Source organism: Megachile rotundata, chromosome 12 (genome assembly GCF_050947335.1).
Source record: "Megachile rotundata isolate GNS110a chromosome 12, iyMegRotu1, whole genome shotgun sequence".
Lineage (NCBI taxonomy): Eukaryota > Metazoa > Arthropoda > Insecta > Hymenoptera > Megachilidae > Megachile > Megachile rotundata.
In genome coordinates, this window is record NC_134994.1 from 3,177,521 (window position 1) to 3,188,883 (window position 11,363).

General features: G+C 32.8%; 1 long non-coding RNA gene across 1 annotated transcript; it reads left to right on the top strand.

Annotated features, from left to right (window-relative positions):
* Positions 1-6,522: 6,522 nt before the first annotated feature.
* On the top strand, positions 6,523-10,727 carry LOC143265532 (uncharacterized). Its single transcript, XR_013040156.1, has 3 exons — positions 6,523-7,023; positions 10,194-10,370; positions 10,457-10,727. It is a non-coding gene; the product is annotated as an uncharacterized LOC143265532 (long non-coding RNA).
* The last annotated feature ends 636 nt before the right edge of the window (positions 10,728-11,363 follow it).

Genomic DNA, 11,363 nt, shown 5'->3' on the forward strand with positions numbered 1-11,363 from the left:
TGTCAACTATGTGATATATCCTCTGTTGTAAAATTAATATTCCTTAGCTACCATGTGACCTTGATATTAAAAAATCGTTACACCGGAAATGTAATGGAAAAGTGAGGTTATCGACATTTCGGTATAGCAGGCCGCAGTGACTCGTCGAGGAAATTGAAGTTCAGCATCGATTGCGTTTATACGTGGAAAGAAAACTATTATTAAATTGGGTACGACAATTCGAAGCTCAGGATTGGCTCTCGACGCTTCCTTTGTACTCGAAACTGTAAAGAAATTGCAACAAAAGAAACGTAACCGACCAAAAGAAATGTACTTTTCGAGCGATCTGGTCAAAGCGAGAGCAGCTTCGCTGTTTCGTTTTACAAGTTCTTTTTTCCTCTCCATTTTCAGTTGTCATCAGTTCGCCACTTTGTTTTGTACAAAGACATTCCGACACTTACCAGTCGTGATTTCACAATTAACAAATACCGACTGTAATTGAATGATGCTTAATTGCGAACGACTTTAACGTTACAAATTAGGTTGATATACAGGGTTTGTCCAATAAGTATCGGGATTGATGTCCTAAAATGAAATCCGTTGAAGATATACGTACATTGAATTAATAATCTTCAAGGTATGCCCCTCCTGCATCAATACACCGTTGCCAGCGGGTTTTCCATTGTTCATACGCTCCCTGGAAGTCGGAAGGCGTAAGACTCTTCAGGCACTCCGTCGAAGCCGCTTGAACCGCCTCAATCGTCCCAAAACGATGTCCTTTAAGACTTCTTTTAATGCGAGGGAACAGAAAAAAATCAGAGGGTGCCATATCTGGACTGTAGGGTGGTTGGGGTAATGTTGTCACGTTGTGTTTCGTCAGTGTCTGTCTCACAATTAACGACGTGTGACTCAGCGCGTTGTCCTGATGGTGCATTTGCAAATCGTCGGTTACGATTGAATGAACAGTGGATTTCGCTAAATTTAATTCCTGTGCAATTCAAGATCGTAATTCAAAATTTCCCGCACTTTGTCGACATTCGTATCGGATCGGGACGACGTCGGTCATTCAACGCGTTGCTCGTCTTCGACGTCTTCACGGCCATCTTTGAACTTTTTGTGCCACTCAAAAACACGCGTTCTGGACATGAAATCGTCCTTGTAAGCTTGACGAATCATATCAAATGTCTCCGTAGCAGATTTATTTAGCATAACGCAAAATTTAATGGCACAACGCTGCTCGACGGTTCGTTGCATCTTGAATCTCGACGCGAACGTTAAATACACTTCCACTTCAAGCACGATATAAACAAAACAAATGGTGGAATACAAATGAACCTTGATTTCTATTATACATAACAACCTCTCGCATCGATCTAGTCAATAGAGATTGCTCCCTGACCTTCCAAACTAGTAGAAAAAAATCAGTCCCGATACTTATTGGACAAACCCTGTATGTAGATGTACAAGAATATAGGATGATTTATTCTAATCTGTAAGTGCAATACCTATATATTACTTTGATAGAACTATTACTATACTTTTGATAAATCTATATTTATTTTTTATTATATTGAACATGTTTCAAATCAAAGTTATTGTATTTTGAGAGGGACCCCAATATGAACGTAAAAAGTATGTCTTACAATTTTTTTCAAGTATTTCATAATTAGATATACCTTACAATTTATTTAAGCACTTTATAACTAGGTATGTTTCGTAATTTATTTAAATATTTAATGATTACATATAAGCCATCAAAATTTTTTAATTTTCGTAAGGGAGAGAAAATCGATAATTGATTTTATAAAGAAAATCAATTTGTTATCAAAACCGAACAATTTGAAGTACTTTCTAGGGCAAATTATTCAGAAAATATTGTAACAAAATTTAAAAAAAAATTAATTTCTTCAGAAAAGAATCTACAGGCCCTCTGTGCCTCTCTTTAGATCCATCATTGTTATAAATTAATAGATTACACATTTTTTCTAAAATAACAGATTTAAAAGAGAGCTCCGTAAAATGAACATTTGGACAATACGAATGCAGAGATAGAATTTTTATATATTTTACTTTTGGATTTATGTAGAACTTTTATACTTTTTGTTATTATATTGATACAAAATATGATTTCATGTATTGGTTTCATTGATAATATCGATTTACATCAGAGGGTGTAAATTGATTTACAGGATTTGTAAGGAGTACATCTTCAGTATGAATTGGATGTTAGGTGTACTTAAATATAAAAGTCACTTACTAATACTTTTAATTGTTACAATAATTAAAAAATTACTTATTTCCTTCTGTTAAATGAGGTTGTTACAGTCAACAACTCCAAATTATGAAATATAGGAATTCTAAGTCACTCCTAGCCATGCAGTATCATATAAACAATTACTACGTGAATTTAGTTTTACAAAATTTATTAAATGTCTCTTAATTCTTTCCTTACACATATTTTTTGCATTTTTAATAAAATATAATAGTGTTATTATTATTTCTTAACAAAATACGATAGAATTATTACTATTCTTGAATAAAAAAATAACAGATTTATTATTATTATTATTATTATTATTATTTGTAATAATTCTGAACTATGAAATTTTATATTTATGAAAAATTTATAAAAATGCAACCAACAATTTATTGCGAATCGTTTACCTCATTCATCGTCAACTCATCCGAATCGTTAAAATTATTCGCTCGACTTGTCGCCTTCAAAAGCGATTATATGTATATCATTGATCGAATGAAATGACGATTTAAATGTTAAAATTGTGTTTGAACTTCGTTACGAACTAGTGATTTCTGCTTGCACATACCGACCTGAATATTCCGCTTCCTACAATTTAATTTTCAAATTAAGTACGTTTTAGCGAATTATTATGGCAAGGAAACATTATAATGTTGCGTTGCTATCAGTTTTTAATATGGGCATAATACAATTTAATAAACGAGCACTTTCGTGATTTAATACAAATTCGGGTGTTTATTATGAGTGTTAATTTTCACAGTTCAAATATTTAGAACGTTGAAACCTTGGAATTTTTAAACTGTAATACTTTGTGGTTGTGTAATTTCGGAATTTTTTAATTTTAAAGCCTTAATTTTAAAATCTCGCTGTTTTTTAATTGTAATTTCTGAAGTCTTCGAAAATCAGAATGTAATTTTGGAATATTCGGTTTTTGGGACCTTGAGGGTATGTAATTTTGGAATTTTTTAATTTTAGAATTTTTGGGTCTTGAAATTTCGCTATATTTGAACTGTATACTTTGCAATCTTCAAAATTCGAAAGAATATAATTTTGGAACACAGAGATTTTGAGACTTCGGAGTTTCGTAACTTTTTAACCCCTTCCCCCGTACTTCGACGAGTCTCACTTATGACGCACTTACAGCTCAAATGTGATAAAGCTTACTCAAATTTTAAATACTCTTCAACTTGAAATTTAGGTCCAGCTTTAAGTTACATTATCAGGGATCCCTGAATATAAAATAGTTACAACATTTTAATTTTCTTTGTTCGTTTTAATGTTATAGCTCTGAATAGTTAGTCTTGACTGACGCATCTGTTAAATAAATGGCACGGGAAGGGGTTAATTTCGTGACTTCAGGATTCAGTAGATAACTTCTAAAAATTTCGTATTTTCTGTGAATATTCAGAAAATCTTACAAATCATCTGTACGTTTTGATAAGAATCATATACATATAAATACTCATGTACTCTAATAAATATCAGTTGCATAAGAAAATCATGTGAATAAGGGTTGTGTTGAATAACTTTCACAGAGTTCGCTTATGAATATTTATTTATGAACAAATATGTATAAAATTGTCCAAATGGCTACTGAACTGAACCGTTCTAGGAAAAACGCGACGACGACTGACTCGATCGAGACGATATGACGATCGCTAATGTTCATTTGTTTAAAAAGATGTCCCGCATTTCATTCCTTTTTGGAGCGCGCAATTCGAACAAGTAAATACAAACAAATAAATTTCAGAATACCAAATCATATCAAATATACCAAATCTAATAGGTTGATATACGTATATAAACAGAAAGTTAACCATCATATACACATAGCTGTCAATGTACTCGTTACATTAAAAAATAATAAAAGGTTTGTTGCAAAAATGAATTCCATGTCCTTTCTTTTTACTTATTTAGTGACAAGAAATAAACATTCTATTTAATTAGAAATTCGACGAACTATGTCGTCGAAAATTTTCACGTGGCTGACAAAGCAATTATTATATGGAGTAATAATAAACAATATTTTTTAATTATCTAGAATGAGTATTAACTTCAATCATTTATATTTTTACAAAGTTGTCAAGGCAGACATTAATAAAAAGCTTGTTTAATTATCTCGAGTAAATAATAATTTAAACTATTTTCCTTTTAACATAGCTGTTGAGGTAATCATTGTATGTATTAAGTATTAATAAGAAGTTTTCAATTCTTCAGAATTAATAAGTTTTACCGCTTTTCACATAGCTATTAAGGTGATCCTCACGTTAAGTAATAAGAAGTTAGTTTAATAATCTAGAATGAAAATACAATATATTATAATAAACCTGAAAGACACGTTCTCTTGTCTAGTATATCAAACAATTTCTGGAAGCTGCGTAAAACGTAGCAGCACAACGTAAAAAAATGTTCACACCGTGATCTGCATAACGAACGCAGCCGGTCTGTGTACATAAATATATCAAACGATAAGAAAAATCTCTCGAAGTCGCCAAGCACCTCTACATTTCTCTCTCAGTTTCCGGTTGTACCATCTTCCGTCTTCCTTTTTCCTTATTACCCCCCTAGATTCGCATCGGTCCAGTAAGCCGAAAACTCGCCTCCATATCTCTATTCCCGTTTCCTGGTCTCGTTTTCTCGTTCCTTCCTCTCCCCTTTCATGCGCCTTTCTTTACCCGGCCCTGTTTTTCCCTGTCCAGAGATTCAGCTCCTTTTTTCCCCGGTGCTTCTCGTTCCTCGTTATTTGTTATTGCAACGAAACTGGCCACGTAATGAAATATACACGAAACAGCCGCGTCGAATGAAAGAGAGCACGTCGGCAGTGATTCATAACACGATCCTATCCCGCGTAGGAAATATTGCGATTCCGAGCCATCGCCTTAATAACACAGTGCCGTACAGTCAACAGCAAATACGACTTCTTTAAGGAAAATATGGCAACCATGAGGGGAGATTTTTAATATTATTTGATTTTTAGTTCAGAAATTTTTTAATTCGTTAATGTGAAAATTTTAAATTACTCAAATTTATAGGAAATGTGCAATTTATGTTTTGAGAATTGCAGAATTTGCATTACTAAGTGATTCAGGAAGTTAGGGATTTGAGACTTGAGGAGATTCAGAAATTAAAGAATTTTCAGTATTTTTAAGAAATTACAATTTTAGAAATTGGGAAATGCGAAAATTAAGGAACTTGAGGATATAGGAAATGTGGAACTTTGGGTATTTGAGGGCTTGGAAATTTTGAATGCGGGAAGATTTTGAAATTAAAGTATTTTGGGTAGTATTGAGAAATTAGAATTTTTGAATTTGGGAGATTTGGAAATTAAGGAATTTTTTACAATTTTGAGAAATTAGAATTTCAGAAATTGGGAGAATTGGAAATTACAGAAATTTTGACTATTTTTGAGAAATTATAATTTGTTGAATGTTGAGATCTTTAAATCAAAGTATTTTTGGTATTTTTGAGAAATTACAATTTGGGACCTAAGGGAATTGGAAATTGGAGGAATTCTGGTTATTTTTGAAAAATTAGAGATTGAGATTTAGAAGGTTTGAACTTGAGAAAATTGAGAATTAAGGGGATTTGGAAATTTGGATATTTGAAAATTTTAAATTCAGAAATTAATGTTTGAAAAATTGAAAGATTTGGAATTTATGGAATTTGGCGAATTTTTCAAATATTAGAACTTAGGAACTTTAGAGGTTTGAAAATTTAGAAACTTGAGTACTTAAAGTATGTGGAAATTTGGAAATTTGAGTATTTGGAAATTCAGAAGTTTAAAAATGTCAGTATGAGTTAATGTGAAAATTCGGAAATTTGTAAGATTTGAGAATTTCGAAATTTAAGTATTTGAGCATTAGTGAATGTATAAATACTGGAATTTGAATATATGTTGGTTGAGGAATTTGGGAAATCTATTTTAGGATATGTAAATTGCAAATTTGTGAAATTTGTAAGTTTGGGGAGTTGAAAATTTCGGAGTTTGAAGATATAGAAATTGGAAAATTTAGGAATTAGGATATTGAAAAAATTAAGCTTTTGGAATCTGGAATTTAAAAATGAAACAATGTTTAACTTTGGCATTTTTATCTAAAAATTGAGAATCTATGAATTTGTGAATTAAAAAATTTCTGAATGTTGTCATAATAATATTGAAGAATATATATATTTTAGAATTTTGGAATACTAACTGTAACAATTTAGGAATTGTGAAATACGGAAATATAAGAATCCGTGAACTTGCAAACTGTTGAATTATGAAAATTCGGTCATTCGATGATTTAAGAATTTGAGAATTCTGTTATTAGGAAATTTGGTAGCTTGAAAATTTATGGGTATAAAAATTAAAAAATACCAGCATTCACGGATATGAAAATTTGCGAATTTCGAAACTATATAACTTACATATTCGAAGATGTAAAAAATTAAAAAATTTGTAAGTATTGCAATTGAGTTCTAAAAGAAGCCTACATTGCAACCGAGTGTACACCTTCTTTCGAATTCCACCCTCCTCATCCTCTTCGTTTAACCTTTCTCTCTTTCTATTTCTATCTCTGTTTGCTTCTCTCGCAAACCTCCACCCAACCTGAATTGGATCCGAACTCCGTGTTTACGCGGTTTTTGCAGCCTCCGTCTCGGATGGTTGTTCGGGTTCCGCGTGGAACAAAGTGAATTCGAGTTTCTTCGCCGTGGTTGAGAGTACGTCAGTTTTTCCATTCTTCTCGACGATACGAACCCATTCCACTGATAATGTGGATTAATTTCGGCCACAGATGTATATTATAGTGAGTATCAATGTAAACTATAAAAAGTCTAATTTATTGCGATTGAAGATTATGTAAGTTACACAGAACAATATATGTATACATTCGGATAACTGACAAATCCTTTTCTTCAGTCTCTCTCTCTAAAAATTTAGTGCGTGGTGTAAACAAATCTTTTTAAAGTTTGAACTGAAAAATTTTAATTTAAGAGATCGCGTACAGCAATTTTCTCTCTCAAATATTTAGATTTCTAGATTTCTAGATTTCTAGATTTTCAGTATTTTAGATTTCCAAATTTCTAAATTTTGAAACCTTAATTAATGTACGGATGTCAACCTTCGAGTTGATGTGTGAGGAAGTCACCCAAAGTAAAAGAACCTACGTCTATCCCCACCGAGGATGTTTTCAGCATCATATTTCGATAAATAAGAATAATAATGACAATAACAACTGTATCACGCAATTTACACTATCTCACTCACTCTCGAGTCGTTTGCTGACTGTTATTGTTTTGGTCTAATTGGTGTGAGTGACCAATTCTTCGAGCCAATTGTTTCTACCCTAGAAAGTACGTGTGAATCTAGGCGACCATTTTCCTACTCTGACCAATTGGAGCCGTAGCTCTTCTGAACGCCTGGGTCGCTATACGCGTTAATTCGTAGGTTGAGATCAGTACTGCCCCCTCCCCCAGTTTTTCAAATCCTCTTCAACTTTTCAATCCCTAAATCTCTAAATTTTCAAATTCCCTAGAGAATCCATACTCACCATTGACAACACAACTTTCACAAAATGCCAATAACTTCCTCCATGAACAATGCTATACATTAGATTATCCACGACATTCGATTAAAAAGAGAAAGTTCGTTTGATTCGTTATCTAGCACCTGTACAATTAATTCTTGATGTCGTTTTCATTGAGCGCTTGCTGGAGATAAAGGGGATAAATTAGTCGTTCTTATCGAGTAGTGCTAATTTCCTTCAACCAGCAGGTTCTCTTTCTGGCTCGCCGACATTCTCAGACATTCTCACCCTTGTTCCTTCTCCTTTCTACGGCTTGCTACCCTTCGTTGTTCGCCGTTTCTCCCTGCAGCTTCGTAACCATGGGGCGAGCGACATTTAATGGAAATCTGCGACATCTGTCGCATGGGGCCACGCCGCTAATTTAAATCCCATCACATGGCTACCATCGCTTTCCACCGACGACAGCTACTTCCACCCTCACTCCCCCCGATTCAACCCCCTGCTATTCTCTGCCTAGTACTTACCCGTTTACCTTTTGCCTCGGCATTCCTTCCTTATTTCCTCCTGCGTAATTGAAAAGTAATGCCTCAATTACGTCTGACTGGTGTCGCGTTTGATGGCGAGCGATCACCTGCTAGAATTCAATTTTAATTATCGCGTTTTATCGGCTATGCGTTCTTTTCGCTTGTTCTGAACGATGAACGGGAATACTGCGATTACTGTTCGTCTAATCGAATCGTTTAAAAGCAGTCGTTGATATGACAGAACGAGTATCGCGATGGAAATATCTTCATATAAAATTGTTCGTAATCTCTCCATTTGCTTGAACAGTCCAGACAGTAATTATTTAGAATAACGGATTACCTTCTAATATTAATGATTTTGACATATTTTATCAAGGTCATCGTCTAAATTATTACCAAACAGACTAGAGGTTTAAATTTTTAATTATTTCTAATTTAATCGACGATTAATCGATGAATCGCTATACTTCAATTGAGTTCATAATTACTTTAACGTTTAATCAACCGTTTAATTTTCATTTTTGAAAAGAGCTGTGATTGGGGTTAGTTTTATGAGAGCTTAAAATTATATTAATCATCATTTTTGTAATTTATATTAAAGTTTAAACACTGCTCGCTATTTATATTGCTATATTTTAATATGAGGCTAAATTACTAGGTTTTTAAATTTCTAAATTCCCGAAATCATAAAATCCTGAGTTCCTCAACTTACAAGGAATCATATCGAACCGCGACACACCGATTTTAATGAAACTTATGTGACAGATAGTTCTCAAGAAAATATTTGACACGTATTTTTTTTATCGGCCATCGTTCACATTGAAGGGGTGAAAATAGCCCTCAAAGTTGGGGGTTGGAATCATATTTTTGGGAATATCTCCGGAATTAAAGAAGATAATTGGATTCTTTTTTTTGTAAATTGTTGGTCTTTAAATAGGAAATTTTTGTGCGTCAAAAAATTTCAAAAAACTTTATTTGTTTAAATAATATTTTGAAAATTTATAATTTTTGTTTAAATTTTTGCACTAAATGTTGATCTATTTTTTTGCAACTTCGTGTACGTAAACTATGGACAAAAATAGAGGATACGTGTTTTTGGAATTTGCTGTTTGTTGTAATGTTTATTAGATATATAATTTAAAATCACCTCCTGTGAAGAGAGGCAATCAGCATTTTTATTAAAAATATCATTATTTTTACAATCTCTTATAATATTTTAGACATTTTATACCTCTTCATATGTCGTTAATTGATTTCTGAATAATTATTGTAAGCCTTGCAGGTATGAGCGTGACGCGGTTATAATCAACGCCGTAAGAAACATAGGCTTTTATGGCCAATATTGTTAAAAAATAATTTAATTTAATTCTATTTTCATAGTTTCTTAAAAAATCCCAATGTTTTCAAAAGTTCTAAATATTTTATTTAGATTGAAGACTTTACGCCTGTAAAGGTATAAAAGCAGAAGTGGCCATAAGAGCCTATTATAAATCCCCATATTTTTAATTCAACAGCTTTTCAAACCACTAAATCCTGAAAATTTTAAATTCTTAAATTTTCAAAAACCTCAGACTTTCAAATTTAAATATTCTTAGGTTCTTAAGTCTCCAACTATTCTCCAAGTCTCTTACATTCCTACATTTCTAAACCTCTAAACTTCTAAATTCTTAAATCCTCGAATCACAAATCATAGAAATTTCCAAAATTCTAACTTATCCGAAATTCCTAAAATTCCAAGCTCCGCTATCGAGAAAACTTTACTTCCCCACTCCTGATCCAAATCGTTCCATAACATCGCGTACACCACGTATAATCGCATATGTGAGATAGAGTCGCGTTGTTTCTCTCCAGCTCTCCAAATGAAAACTTTTTTTACCTGGTAACCATAATGTATTTCATGTTGTTACATCTCGTTGGTAAACGAAGCGGCGTGGCGCGGTTCCAACGAGCTTTGGCCAAAGCGATTGCACTGCAAAGGGCAAAGCAGGGAGAAACGAAGCCGCAAGATATCTGGAAAGCAATTCTCCGCGAAATGCATTAGTGTTGCGCAGTCTGTTGAAAATACAATGTACTTTCGTTATGTGTCGTCCCACTGTCGCGATCGTAAGTCCTCCTGCTTTCGCAACAATGCTTTACCTTGATGTTTTTCTACCCCTTGCGGTGCGGCTTATTCTATTCCTCTATTACAGAAATCTGTATTATCGACCTTGCAGTACACCATGCCGATTCCTCGAAGTTCAAGATCCGATTGTCAGATGGAGGAAACTACCCCTTTTCGAACTCGAATCGCACCTAATATTTAATTACCTATGCTATTTTAATTTATTTGCAACGTTTTGGAAAAAATAAAAATGCACTTTAAAGACATAATGTATTGTAAATATTTAATAACATGTAATTGCTTGTTTTTTTGATACTCTTTCAAATGTTCATAAAAAGATTAGAGAAAGCATTAATTTTAAGGAGATAAAATATTAGATATTATTATTTTATTAGCATAAACACTTGAAAATATGTAGATGTACTTTTTAAATATATATACAAATATTTTATACATGTTTTTCATATTCTATTTATTGTATTTGTATATTATATTATTTATTACATTTGATATATTGCTATATACTTTATATTTTCTATATTTTTAAGCGAACAAAAAAGTGTATATATACTTAAAATTAAATATATACACACAAGTAGCTAAATACGTACAATTTTATACAGTATTTGTAAAGTACCTACATAACTGTGTTATTGATGTCAGCTTTAAAATGGCAAACAGATATTATTTTCGTGCAAATTACTTGTTGTTCTTATTATAAACAGAATAGTTTGCTTTTTTCAGAATATCCGAAATGAGATTAATTTCATTTCGCGGCAAACCAATTGGAATACACAGGAAGCAAGGTTCAATTGGTAAATAGTTCCGAGTGCAATTCGGTAAATGTTATTGCGTTCTGATGCCAGCTAACTTAGGTGGTATCGGACTGAAGAGATTTGCGGTAGGTTCGATCTGCAGTTTCAACGCATATTATGGAAATCTCAGATATGGCATAAACTAACGAACGTCGTTTACGATATTGGAGCCAGGCTTTC